This window comes from Oryctolagus cuniculus, chromosome 6 (genome assembly GCF_051225735.1).
Source record: "Oryctolagus cuniculus isolate XC-2025 breed Fujian yellow rabbit chromosome 6, ASM5122573v1, whole genome shotgun sequence".
Lineage (NCBI taxonomy): Eukaryota > Metazoa > Chordata > Mammalia > Lagomorpha > Leporidae > Oryctolagus > Oryctolagus cuniculus.
This window is the reverse complement of record NC_142872.1, coordinates 163,443,806-163,455,873: the sequence shown is the minus strand read 5'-3', so window position 1 is coordinate 163,455,873 and position 12,068 is coordinate 163,443,806. Positions and strand designations below refer to the sequence as shown.

Below are 12,068 nucleotides of genomic sequence, written 5' to 3'. Positions count from 1 at the left end.
TTCCCAGCCCACTCTAAGGTGATTGGGATCTCTTCCTGCAATTGTTTCACTTCTATCTCTGTTCTAGTTTTCTCTGCAGCAAATACCATTAGTTGATTATCTGGGCAGCATAAAACCCCTGTTATAGGCATCCTTTGGGATCCCAGGGCGGTTGGTTCCAGGATTTCCCTCAATACCAAAATCTGCAATGCTCAAGTCCCTTACACAAAGTCACAAGGTACTTGCACAGCACCTACACACGTTCTCCTACATATTTTAAATCATCTCTGCATTACTTACAATATCTAATGCAATGCCAATGCTAAGTGAATACTTGTTATGCTGCATGGTTTAGGGAATGACAAAAAACTATGAACTTTCAGACATTTAATTTTGTAAAATACTTTTTATTCATGTAGTAAATCCACAGGTATTGAGATCTGACTTTATCTACTATCTGTCTTCACCCATTGACATATACACCTGTGACAGCATGTAATTTTTTTTTCCTATTTATGTAATGATGTTTCACAGAAAATGAGAATAGTGACTTTCATTTAGTAAGTATTCAATGGACACTGGTTAAAGATTGGCTATTGAGTGATCATGTATTTTTGGTCAAAAACGGATTTGAAATGGTTTTAAAATCAATCCACATATGTAACTTCTCAACGGTTAAAAAAAGAAACTTTTTTGACAGGCAGAGTGGACAGTGAGAGAGAGAGAGACAGAGAGAAAGGTCTTCCTTTGCCATTGGTTCATCCTCCAATGGCCGCCGCGGCCGGCGTACCACGCTGATCCGATGGCAGGAGCCAGGTACTTCTCCTGGTCTCCCATGGGGTGCAGGGCCCAAGTACTTGGGCCACCCTCCACTGCACTCCCTGGCCACAGCAGAGAGCTGTCCTGGAAGAGGGGCAACCGGGAAAAAAGAAACTTTTAAAAAAGAGAGATACATCAGGTAACTAGGATGATTGGGTTATTTGATATGAACTCTAACATGTGTAAAATGATCTTTAAAATTCAAGTGATTTTAGCCTTAATACTTCACTATAGCAAAGCACAGGCCATCTATACAGATCTGGGGGGCCAGTGTGACCTACCGTACAACTCCGAGGTTAAAGTGCATTTCCAGTATTCACCCACTCCCTTGTCCTGAAAGGATATTTGTGTGCTGGCCAGTCCCCAAGCATCCCTTCCCCCGACCTACCCTCTGTGTTTTGGTCTTGTTTTTGTTTCTTGCCTGCTGATCCCAGTGAGAATTATCACATGATTCTCCTTTCCAGTTGGTATCTAGAATGGTTCTTGAAATGGGCCAACTGTGGGTCTGACTGCGGATCTAACTGTGGTTGTAGCCGAGTTGTAATTGGGGATCAAAAGAGAACTCGACTTCCTTCTTCCTGACACTGCCCTGCTTTGCAGCATTTCTGTCTGTGCTGATCCTAATGTCTACTAAATCTGTTGAGAAGATCCTGTTTAGAATCCCAGCCCCGACCCTGCCTCCATGCTTCCTCCCCATTGGCTTTTTAGCACCAAAGGTGATGGTGTCCTATTGTCTCATGCCCTCCACCCTGCCCACACTTCTAGAATGCCTTCATTCAAATGTCTCTTCTGAAAAACAAGCTGAATGTGCCTCCTGTTTCATTTCCTATCTTTTGTCTGTCTCTCTGTTTTACTTCTTATCTCCTACTAGAGCCAATATTTTCTCGTGGACGCAAAGTCAAACTCAATGTGAATTCTGCCAAGGAACATCATTCCACACACACATCATTTTTCTTTCCCTACAGTGAGGATATTTATTTACTTAAGCAAAACTTACCTTGAGTACTACTGCATGTCAAACCCATAAAGTGAATTCCTTGATACTAGCAGCTTAGTTTCTACCATGGACAGAAACGACTTGTAGATATTGTTCAGCATGGAAATGAAACCTCATTAATATTGTGCAGTGGTACAATCAGTGTGTTCAAAGAACATTAAAGTATTATATGAAGTCCACCACACATACCTACCCAGAAGAAACTCTTCGACTTGGAATCATACAAAGTCCGTGCCCTGACGGTACCATCGCCAGCTCCGACATGGTTCTGAGAAACATTAAAGACAGGAAAGGCTTGCACATGTCCTTAGAAGTGACAAGAACGAAGTTCAAGTTTCCCATTTTCCAAGAAAAGGAAAACAACAATTTTGGTCTTATTTTTCCCAACTGTGGGAGATCAACATGGAGGCATCTGTTTCAATTCTCTGATTATTTCTACAAAATTCACCAATGTGCATGAATTTGATAACAGTTATTAATACTTGCATTTTGTTATCTTTAAGAATTTTCATAAAACAAGGGATTGCATAGATGTGTTTGCTTAAACTTAATACATGCACAGAATTTCTAATGTCTTAGTGATTTTGTTCTGGGACACGGTCAACATTAAAAGGAACTCTGAGAGGGCACCTTCATCTCTGTCCATAGATAGGACAAGAAGGTACCACCAAGATTTCTGCATTGTAGGTCTGGCCTTCTTACCTTGATGTAGGCTTTTCTCTTTGTTTCTTTCTGCCACCCATACCCAGTGTCCTTTATTAATTCAATTTCCTTATGACATTTTACTTCATTTCTTACACAATCTTAGTTTATTTTAATTTCAATTCTATGTAGATTCAACTCAAATTTGCCACCCTGAGACATGTTGATGCATACCACTTATTTCCCTATATTGCTAAGGGGAATATACATTAGGGATCCCAGGGAATGTTCACAGGCAAATTCGGTTTGGGATTTTATTTTCTTTCTTAGATCTAACTCATTAATATGGCTGGCATTGGAAGTGCATTAAAATGTTTGTATCTGGCATATTCATTACTTTCTTAATGTTTTTCTTCTTTATACCTCCAATAATCTGTGTATTAATTCTGTCTACTGGAGAGCTGTTGTGTTATATTATCACTCAATTGGATTCCAGGAAGTTGTTCTCCGAGAACATTTCAATTCTATCATTGACCCAGGGTGGCCAGAGAGAGAGAGAGAGGAAGAGAAGAAGGAAGAGGAGGAAATGAAAGAGGAGGAGAAAGGGGAGAGGGATAAGAGGAGGACGAGGCAGAGGCAGGAGATAAAATAGTCCTCTCTTCTTGGAAATAGGAGATACATTATTACTCTACACTTTCATATCTAAAGCATGGAGTCTTGCAACCAATAATTTGCTCTTTTCTTTCATGAGTTTCAGTTGGAAAGGTATTCCTCGTTTCCAAATAATTCTGAATAGTGCAATGTTGTGAGATATTTTTCACATATGAAGGATAATACTTACCTACCTACAGAATTGTTATCAGAGCAGAAATTTAAAAGCACTTGAAAATGAGTGAGAAAGTACATGCTTCATAGCCATCACATGGTACTGGCGTTGATGATTATGCTTTGGGACTGGCCTATGTAGATTCTCTTTTTCTGTGCTTTGAATGTGTCCCCCAAAGTTCTTGTGTTGCAAACTTAATACTCATTGTAGCAGTAATCAGGAAGGGAAAATAATAAGTGATTAGATCATGAGAGCTCTCTGAATCAAAGTGGGAATGAGCTGGTAAAAAAAAGTAGCCCCCTTACTCCTGAAACTGGCTATATGAAATACATGAAATGTGTTCATCCTGTCTAAATAAAAAATGATTTTAAAAAGTGGTCTTAAAAAAAAAGTGGTCTTCTTTCTTTTTTTCAGATTTCTTTATTTATTTGAAAGGCAAAGTGAAAGAGAAAGGGAGAAACAGAGGGAGAGAGACCTGTCTGCTTGTTCACTCCCCAAATTTCTGTCATGCACAAGCTCTCTCCTCATGCTTTATGGTGCTATTTTATGATGTAGCAAAAAGGCCCTCACCAAATGCCCCTACTGAGTGTTGGACTTGCCCGTTTCCATGGCTGTATGAAATATGTGAAATTCTTTATGAATTATCCAGCTTGTGGTATCCTGCTGCAGCAGCACTAGATGAATAAGGCACAATGCTGATTTGAACAGATAGGACACATGGTTAATTTTTCTGTGCCATTTAATACCCTCCCCCCCAAAGAAATGATTTGTGAAAATTGATAAAACCTGGTCAATCATCATCTTTGCCTTTTCCGGGACTCAATATGCTTATAAATAGGTTATGTGCTGTGTGGCTTCTGAAATTGAAAGGAATTGGTCTGTTCAGGGTTGCCTGATCCTAAAATTATGGTTCTCAACACTGGTTGAACGTCATGTCACCTATGGAACCAATGATAAAAAAGGATATTTTAGTATGTCTGTTGTGGATGCTCATTGTTTGTATTTATAAGACTCGGTATACAAGATTCAGATTTGTTCAGTGGGGATTTGTGAGCTCTTTACAATGTGCCTGACACTGCCAGGTGATGAGGACAGTAACAGCCAATACCAAGTTCTGTCCCAGAGAAGACAGCATGTCCTGGGTTACAGCAGAGCAGAGCAGTGTTGCTCAAAGCATTTCCATTCCCAAGCCCTCTTCCATGACTTGCTATTTAATTAATGTCATTTTAAAGGGTATCATTTTAAACCTCATCTATATCTCAGGCTCCCAGGTTATATTTAGCTAATCCAGCTAAAGTGGCATATTTATTTAGTCTTATTATATTTGTTATGTGTAAGGCCATCACCAAACACCAGAGTTAAAGGAAAGGTTTATTGTCAGGTGGGGGAAGCCCAAAGGGCCGGGTAGGGGAGAGGGCAAGAGAATAAGAGAGAGTAAGATAGAGAGAGAGAGCAGATGTTGAGGAACAAGTTCTGGTAAACCTTTGCCAGGGGGCGGGCAGGGAAATAGGAGTAGTGAATCCCTTTAGGGTGGGGGTGGAGCTGACACTGGTGGTTGAGCCATGGGACTTAGGACTGAAGCCTGCTGTGCAAAGTGGCCATGGGGACCAGGGTCCAAGATGGTGTCCGAGGCATAGATGGTGCCACAGATAAGACAGCACTGTTTTACTAACATTCCACATTGGGGCTTTTTTTTTGGGGGGAAATTCCAATTTTCACCCTGAAGAATTTGAAGAGGTAGATATTTCAGACTACTGAACTAGTGAAAATTGTAAAATACAGTTGGGAAAAAAAAAAGAAAGAAAAAGAAAGGTCTTTATATCCTTGCGCATACTATTACTGTGAGAGTGATGACTTGGATTTTTTTTAACCTTTATTTAGCAAATAGAAATTTCCAAAGTACAGCTTATGGATTACAATGGCTTCCCCCCGCCCCATAAATTCCCTTCCACCTGCAACCTTCCCAATTCCCGCTCCCTCTCCCATTCCATTCACATCAAGATTCATTTTCAATTATCTTTATATACAGAGAATCAATTTAGCATATATTAGGTAAAGATTTCAAGAGTTTGCACCCACACAGAAAATACTGTTTGAGTACTAGTTATAGCATTAATTCACATTGAACAACACGTTAAAGACAGAGATCCTACATGAGGAGTAAGTATACAGTGACTCCTGTGGTTGACTTAACAAATTGACACTCTTGTTTATAGCGTCAGAAATCTCCCTGGGCTCTAGTCATGAGTTGCCATGGCTGTGGAAGCCTTTTGAGTTCGCGTGGACTTGGATCTTATTCAGACAGGGTCATAGTCAAAGTGGAGGGTTTAATAGTATTTGTTTTCCAACACTGAGGTCTTGATAGTGTCTGCACTTCAGAATGGAAGAGCCCAGGGGACAGTGTCTGCAGAGGAACACAGACATGCTGCCTCTGAAAGTGCCGTGTTAGATTAAGACTCCACCCGTGGTGGTGGCTCAATGCAATAGAGTTAGGTGTAGGTGAGGAGGGAGACACTCACGCTTAGTCACCTTGAGGAGACAGATCAGCCTGGGCTCCACGCAGTGAAAGACAAGTGCTATAGTCTCCCAACTTAGAGAAACAAAATAAAATTAAAAAAGCCAACAGCATTATCTTGTACTTTTCTTCTTTCTGTGAAGAAGACAAAACCCTTTTCCTGTGTTGTGGCTTCATTAACTCTTAGTGAGCCTTTAGTTTATGGCAGGGCGATGGAAAGGTAGAGGCATGGCTAGGTCTGGGTGTCAGTCCCGACTCCCCACTCACTCCACAACTCCCTGAAATATCCATGCCTTCAATTTTCAATCCCTAGAGAAAGAGTTTGTGCGATAATCTCCAGGTTGAACCTTCTGCTTCCATCTACTTTGTAGGTAACTGGGTCACAGTCCTAACCATCAGTTATTTACATACATACCTTCAAACCAATACTTACATAAATAAAAATTATCCAATTCTCTGGTCCAAGCCACAGGGAAAGCTGGGTAGTCTTTCCTATCCCTTACTCCCAGAAAGTCCCTACTGGATCTTTGCTGTGAGACTAGCAATGCTTACATTCAGAGGCTCAGGCTCCTCCTCTAGTTACCTGCAGGAATCTGATGCTAGAATCCTGGATTCCAGATATATTAATTGTATTGTTGCATTTAGTGGGTATTAAATAGTATATACTAATCAAATTGTGCCTCTCCACTTTATTACCCATAATTCCTCATTCTTCCATAATTTCCCATTTCAGTTTCCTTAAAAGAAAACCTTGAGTGTTTGAAATGATATGGCTATGGAAAAACAGTTCAGAAAGATAAATGACTAAATGTATCAATCAATTATTTCATGCTAGTTGACTGCCTTAGGCTTTTGAATACTATTTTTTAGCATTCATGTTAAATGATAACAGAATCAAATATTCTTTAAATGCAAAGGGTTTTACTACTTTTCAAATAATGTAGGTTTTTTCTCTACTCTTCAAAATCAACTTCTTTTAACTACCATTAGCAGAGAAGCAATAAACAGATCCTTACCACTGATGATGTCATAATGGATAATGGAAAAGCATTAATTTTCATAATATCATCATTAATTATAGCCAACATTGAAATGCAGTGGGGCTGACTTTGTCATATTTAATGAAGCAAATGCTTTGAAATATTAATTAACAAAATCAATCTCAATATACTGGGGACTGTAAAATATATTGTTTAAAAATTTAATCATACAAAATAAAGTAACTTTTGTGTTCAAGAAGATATCATTAATGTAATTTAATACTTCCATTTTATACGGTACTAGACTTTGGAAAATCAATAGAAAAAAAAAAACACAAGAAAGCTATTTTTTTTTTGACAGGCAGAGTAAGACAGTGAGAGAGAGAGACAGAGATAAAGGTCTTCCTTCCGTTGGTTCACCCCCCCCCAGATGGCCACTACAGCCAGAACTACACTGATCCGATGCCAGGAGCCAGGTGCTTCCTCCTGATCTCCCATGTGGGTGCAGGGCCCAAGTACCTGGGCCATCCTCCACTGCCTTCCTGGGCCTCAGCAGAGAGCTGGACTGGAAGAGGAGCAACCAGGACAGAACTGGCGCCCCAACCAGGACTAGAACACAGAGTACTGGTGCCACAGGCGGAGGATTAGCCTAGTGAGCCGTGGCGCCGGCCGCTTTTGTTTTACTCAATATAAATTTTTATTCTAAAAATGATAATGTTATGGCCTATACCCTATGTTAGCATGTGGATGAAATTAGATCGTTAATGAGAAAGTATCTATAAGCAATAAAATACTTCACATCTGAGAGTAATTTCCTACTACTCAGATAGAAAAGATAGGTTTGGTTAGGGCAAAGGAGTGTCCTTCATTTTGTAATCCAAAATAATAATCTCAGTGACAAAAAAAATTACAAGTGGTCAGCATTCATTGTATAACTCTCTATGCCAGGCACTGTATTTAAAACTTCAGACTGATTATTGTACTCCCTATAAAAACACTTGAGGGAAATATTGTAAAGCTTACTTACCAATGTGATAACAAATTTGAACTAATAAAGCCAAGTTCCTTATTCATAAACTTTGGTTTAACTCCAAAGTCCATGCACTTAGACATGAGCAGATGTTGTCTTTGAGAGTAACAGGTACTTTTCCTTATTGAATTTGCATCATCATGGCCTCTGGTTGGCCAGGTGATATTCTGGAATTATCTCATTTAGATCAGCATCTGAGAAAGGAATTAGGAAGAAACTAAGACTAAAATGTGAAATTTAAAAAGGGGAAGATTGAATCTTTCCTGAAAATTTTAAATGAGAGTTGGTGAGAAGACTATAATTGTGTAGTCTCCAACTGATTATATATCAATTTTGGAATTATCATTATGTTTGTGTCTGTAATTCCAAGTCCATGTAAGCTTCTGCCTACAGGTTGGATAACATTACTTGTGGACCCACATAACAAACTTTAATCCTTATTGTTCTTAAGGGAGGCAGATTTGAAAAAGGCAAATAAAAATAAATTTTAGTAGAGCATGCTCCTGTGCTCCCCCCCAACTCTCTTCCAGAGCCAGTTAGAGAACAAGTTAATCGTTAATTCGTTCATTGTAATGGATTATGCTTGGTTCTGTAGTTCTTAAGAATCTTGGCCAGCGCCACAGCTCACTAGGCTAATCCTCCGCCTTGCGGTGCCAGCACACTGGGTTCTAGTCCCGGTTGGGGCGCAGGATTCTGTCCAGGTTGCCCCTCTCCCAGGCCAGCTCTCTGCTGTGGCCAGGGAGTGCAGTGGAGGATGGCCCAACTCCTTGGGCCCTGCACCCCATGGGAGACCAGGAGAAGCACCTGGCTCCTGCCATCGGATCAGCGCAGTGCGCTGGCCGTGGCAGCCATTGGAGGGTGAACCAACGGCAAAGGAAGACCTTTCTCTCTGTCTCTCTCTCTCTCTCTCTCACTGTCCACTCTGCATGTCAAAAAATAAAAAATAAAAAATAAAAAGAATCTTGGTCAGCATTCATTTTAGAAGTGACTAAGACAGTGCCCCACACTCAAGCACCCAGGGAGATGTTTAAAAAGAAGCAAATTACTTTACCTTCATAAACATCATTTTTCTCATGTTAAAATGTGGCTCATGATAAAATGTACCTCAGAGTTTCTTGTCAAGATTAAATGAGATGACTTATAGGGCCTGGTTTGTAGAATGTGCCTGGAAAGCAGAGTCTATTACTTCGTGCATGTTTATAACCAACACCAAGGAAAATAAATGAAAATATTCATTTTAATTAATTTATTAATTGACAAATTAGTTAATTGATAGGCTGGTGATATTCAGAAATGTCCAGGGACAAGAGCAGTTCCTCCCATAATTAGTAAAGAAGACACCGGAAACCCAGTTGGCAAGCATACGACAAAATATTCTAAGGCCAGTGACAGGTTGTAAAAGCATAGATTCAATCCTACCTAAATTTTAGTGTCTGCGATTCTGAGATAAAAATTAAACTTAACAACATTAGAGATTCTTTCAGAGATGTGATCTCATTTGTCTTTGAAATGATGAAACAATATAATATTGGTATAACTTGCACATCGGAATCATATTAACAAGAAATATATTTATAAACTATGGCATATGGATGTAGAAATTTATGTTTTCTTGTCCACTGCTTAAAGGATCATATTAAGAGCTATTCCTCAATTTCTCACATTGCTAAGATATTTGTGAAAGTAATATTCTCTCTTTAATTATTAATACTGCATTGATTTGTTTTCTCATAGTCCAAGTGACAAAAAATCCATTAAGAAATACAAGCAGTAAAATTACATATAAAACTTAAAGTTTAACTAGGAGAAAAAAATATTTTGCTAGATCTCATTTGTCTTTCAGATTTAATTTCCTTTACTTTAAGAAAGTCTATAAAGAATGGACTACCATTTTATTAAAACAATACAAATAGTGATGGTGTTAATAGCACCTTTTATCTAGGACTTGCAGTTCATTATACAAAGGACAACATATATTCATATATCCCATTGCAATCCATCCAACATCCCTCCCAAAGCAGATCTGGCTTACTTGTTTTATAGGTGGGAACAATGGCACTTAATGAACATGCATTTACTTTATTCCATTTTTTTTTTCTTAAAAAGTAACACAATAAAGGTTTCCTGAAGCCAATGTCTTTTTCTTGCTTCCACTGCCTAACGTTTCAGTGGTGGTCTTTTGCATATATGATTTCCCCCCAACACTCCCCCTGTGTCTCTTAAATACCTGTGGAGACAAGGTCAGAGGAAAGACTAAGGTCCCACACCCTGTGTGATATAAATAGGCTTCACCAGTACGGAGGTGGCAGGGATACAGTCACTGACCTGGGTGAGAACCATCTGAGAAGTCAAGGAGAGCTTCCATGCGCTGAAAACTGGGTTATGCTGTTCAAGTTTGCTAACCTATGGTGGGGACTGCTAACAGTCTAGCAGATTCCCTTCTCTCTTCTCTGCAGGGTAATGGTGAGGCCTGATGGACTTGATTCCACATAATGTCTTTGCAGCTTTGTGTAGCTGCGTGCCACAGATCTGCCTAATGGGGAGTGAAGTGAAATGACAGGTGCTATTTTTGGTGCTAAGGCTTTTAAGGGAAGGAGGGTGCCTCCCTCAAGCTGGGTCCAGTGAATGAGGCTTTAGGGGAGGGAAGAAATAAATTCTGGAAAGCCATTGAAATGTAAACACTTGATCTGGGCAGTGTAATAGAGGAAAGTAAAGTTTTATTTTGCTTTTATTTTATTTTGATAATTGATATTACTAATTCTTGTACTACAATAACAAATGCTGATCCAAAACTGAGTCCCTAGGAAAGATAATCAGTCTCTTTCCTTTTCTTCCACTACTTTTTCTGCTCCAATCCTTTTGTGACTATTGTGACTTCTTTTTCACTTCTGTGTTGTACCTTGTTATTGAGGTTTTCCTATTGCATCAATATTGTAGTCATAGAATATTGGATAGCAATATACGACTTCTCGTAAGATATGCTAGTTGTTTTATAATTAAAGTTTTTTTTTAAAGATTTTATTTATTTATTTGAGAGGTAGAGTTACAGACAGTGAGAAGGAGAGACAGAAAGGTCTTCCATCCACTGGTTCACTCCCCAAATGACCACAATAGCCAGAGCTGGGCTAGGCTGAAGCAAGAAGCCGGGAGCTCTATGTAGGTCTCCCACATGGGTGTAGGGGCCCAGCAAATTCGGTTGTCTTCCGCTGCTTCCCTGGGCACATCAGCAGGGAACTGGATTGGAAGTGAAGCAGCTGGGATACTAACAGCTGCCCATATGTGATGCTGCTGTCACGGGCAGTGGCTTCACCAGCTACACCACAACACCTGCACCTGTTTCTGATTTCTGATTGCTAGAACTGAAACACAACAAACTCATGCTTCTAGGCACCTTATTTTATAGCGATTTATTGTGACAACAATATGGAACTATATACTCACTCAGCTGCATTAGAATTTATGTGGACAAAATCGAAGATATCACCTCCACATCCTTCTTGGCACCTAGAGTTTTGCAAGAGCCATGCCAGACCCTCACATTGTGGCAGAAAGCTATAATACCCATGGCCTTCAGAAGTGGCCATAGACAGGTCAGATTCATTGAATTGCATGCAACCATACAAGAGTGTTTTTTTTTTTTCAAATATGGTAGAAAAACTGAATTTCCATAGTTTTCCAGAGTACTATCTTTGGCATACAAATGGCCAACCCAAATTAAGCAGGGCCTTTAAAATGAATCTTGTCATATGCAATAAAAACTTACCCAAGGATTCTAGTTAAATATATTGATATATCCTAATGGACAGGTCTAGGACAAATTGGGGAAGACGTGTCAGTTGGGCAATAGCGTAAATTTGCTACTAGGCTCATCATGGCCGCTCTTATTTTATTTATTTTATTTTTTATTTTTATTTTTTGACAGGCATAGTGGACAGTGAGAGAGAGAGAGACAGAGAGAAAGGTCTTCCTTTGCCGTTGGTTCACCCTCCAATGGCCACCACCGCTGGCACGCTACGGCCAGCGCACCGTGCTGATCCGATGGCAGCAGCCAGGTGCTTCTCCTGGTCTCCCATGGGGTACAGGGCCCAAGCACTTGGGCCATCCTCCACTGCACTCCCTCGCCACAGCCGAGAGCTGGCCTAGAAGAGGGGCAACCGGGACAGAATCTGGCGCCCCAACCGGGACTAGAACCTGGTGTGCTGGCACCGCAAGGCAGAGGATTAGCCTAGTGAGCCGCGGCGCCGGCCATGGCCACTCTTATTAATACATTCACTGAGGTC

General features: G+C 40.1%; 1 long non-coding RNA gene across 1 annotated transcript; it reads right to left on the bottom strand.

Moving 5' to 3' along the window:
- Positions 1–368: 368 nt before the first annotated feature.
- Positions 369–10,311, bottom strand: LOC108176590 (uncharacterized). Its single transcript, XR_016234964.1, has 3 exons — positions 10,114–10,311; positions 1,989–2,063; positions 369–882 (listed from the first exon to the last, which is right to left on the bottom strand). It is a non-coding gene; the product is annotated as an uncharacterized LOC108176590 (long non-coding RNA).
- Positions 10,312–12,068: the final 1,757 nt, after the last annotated feature.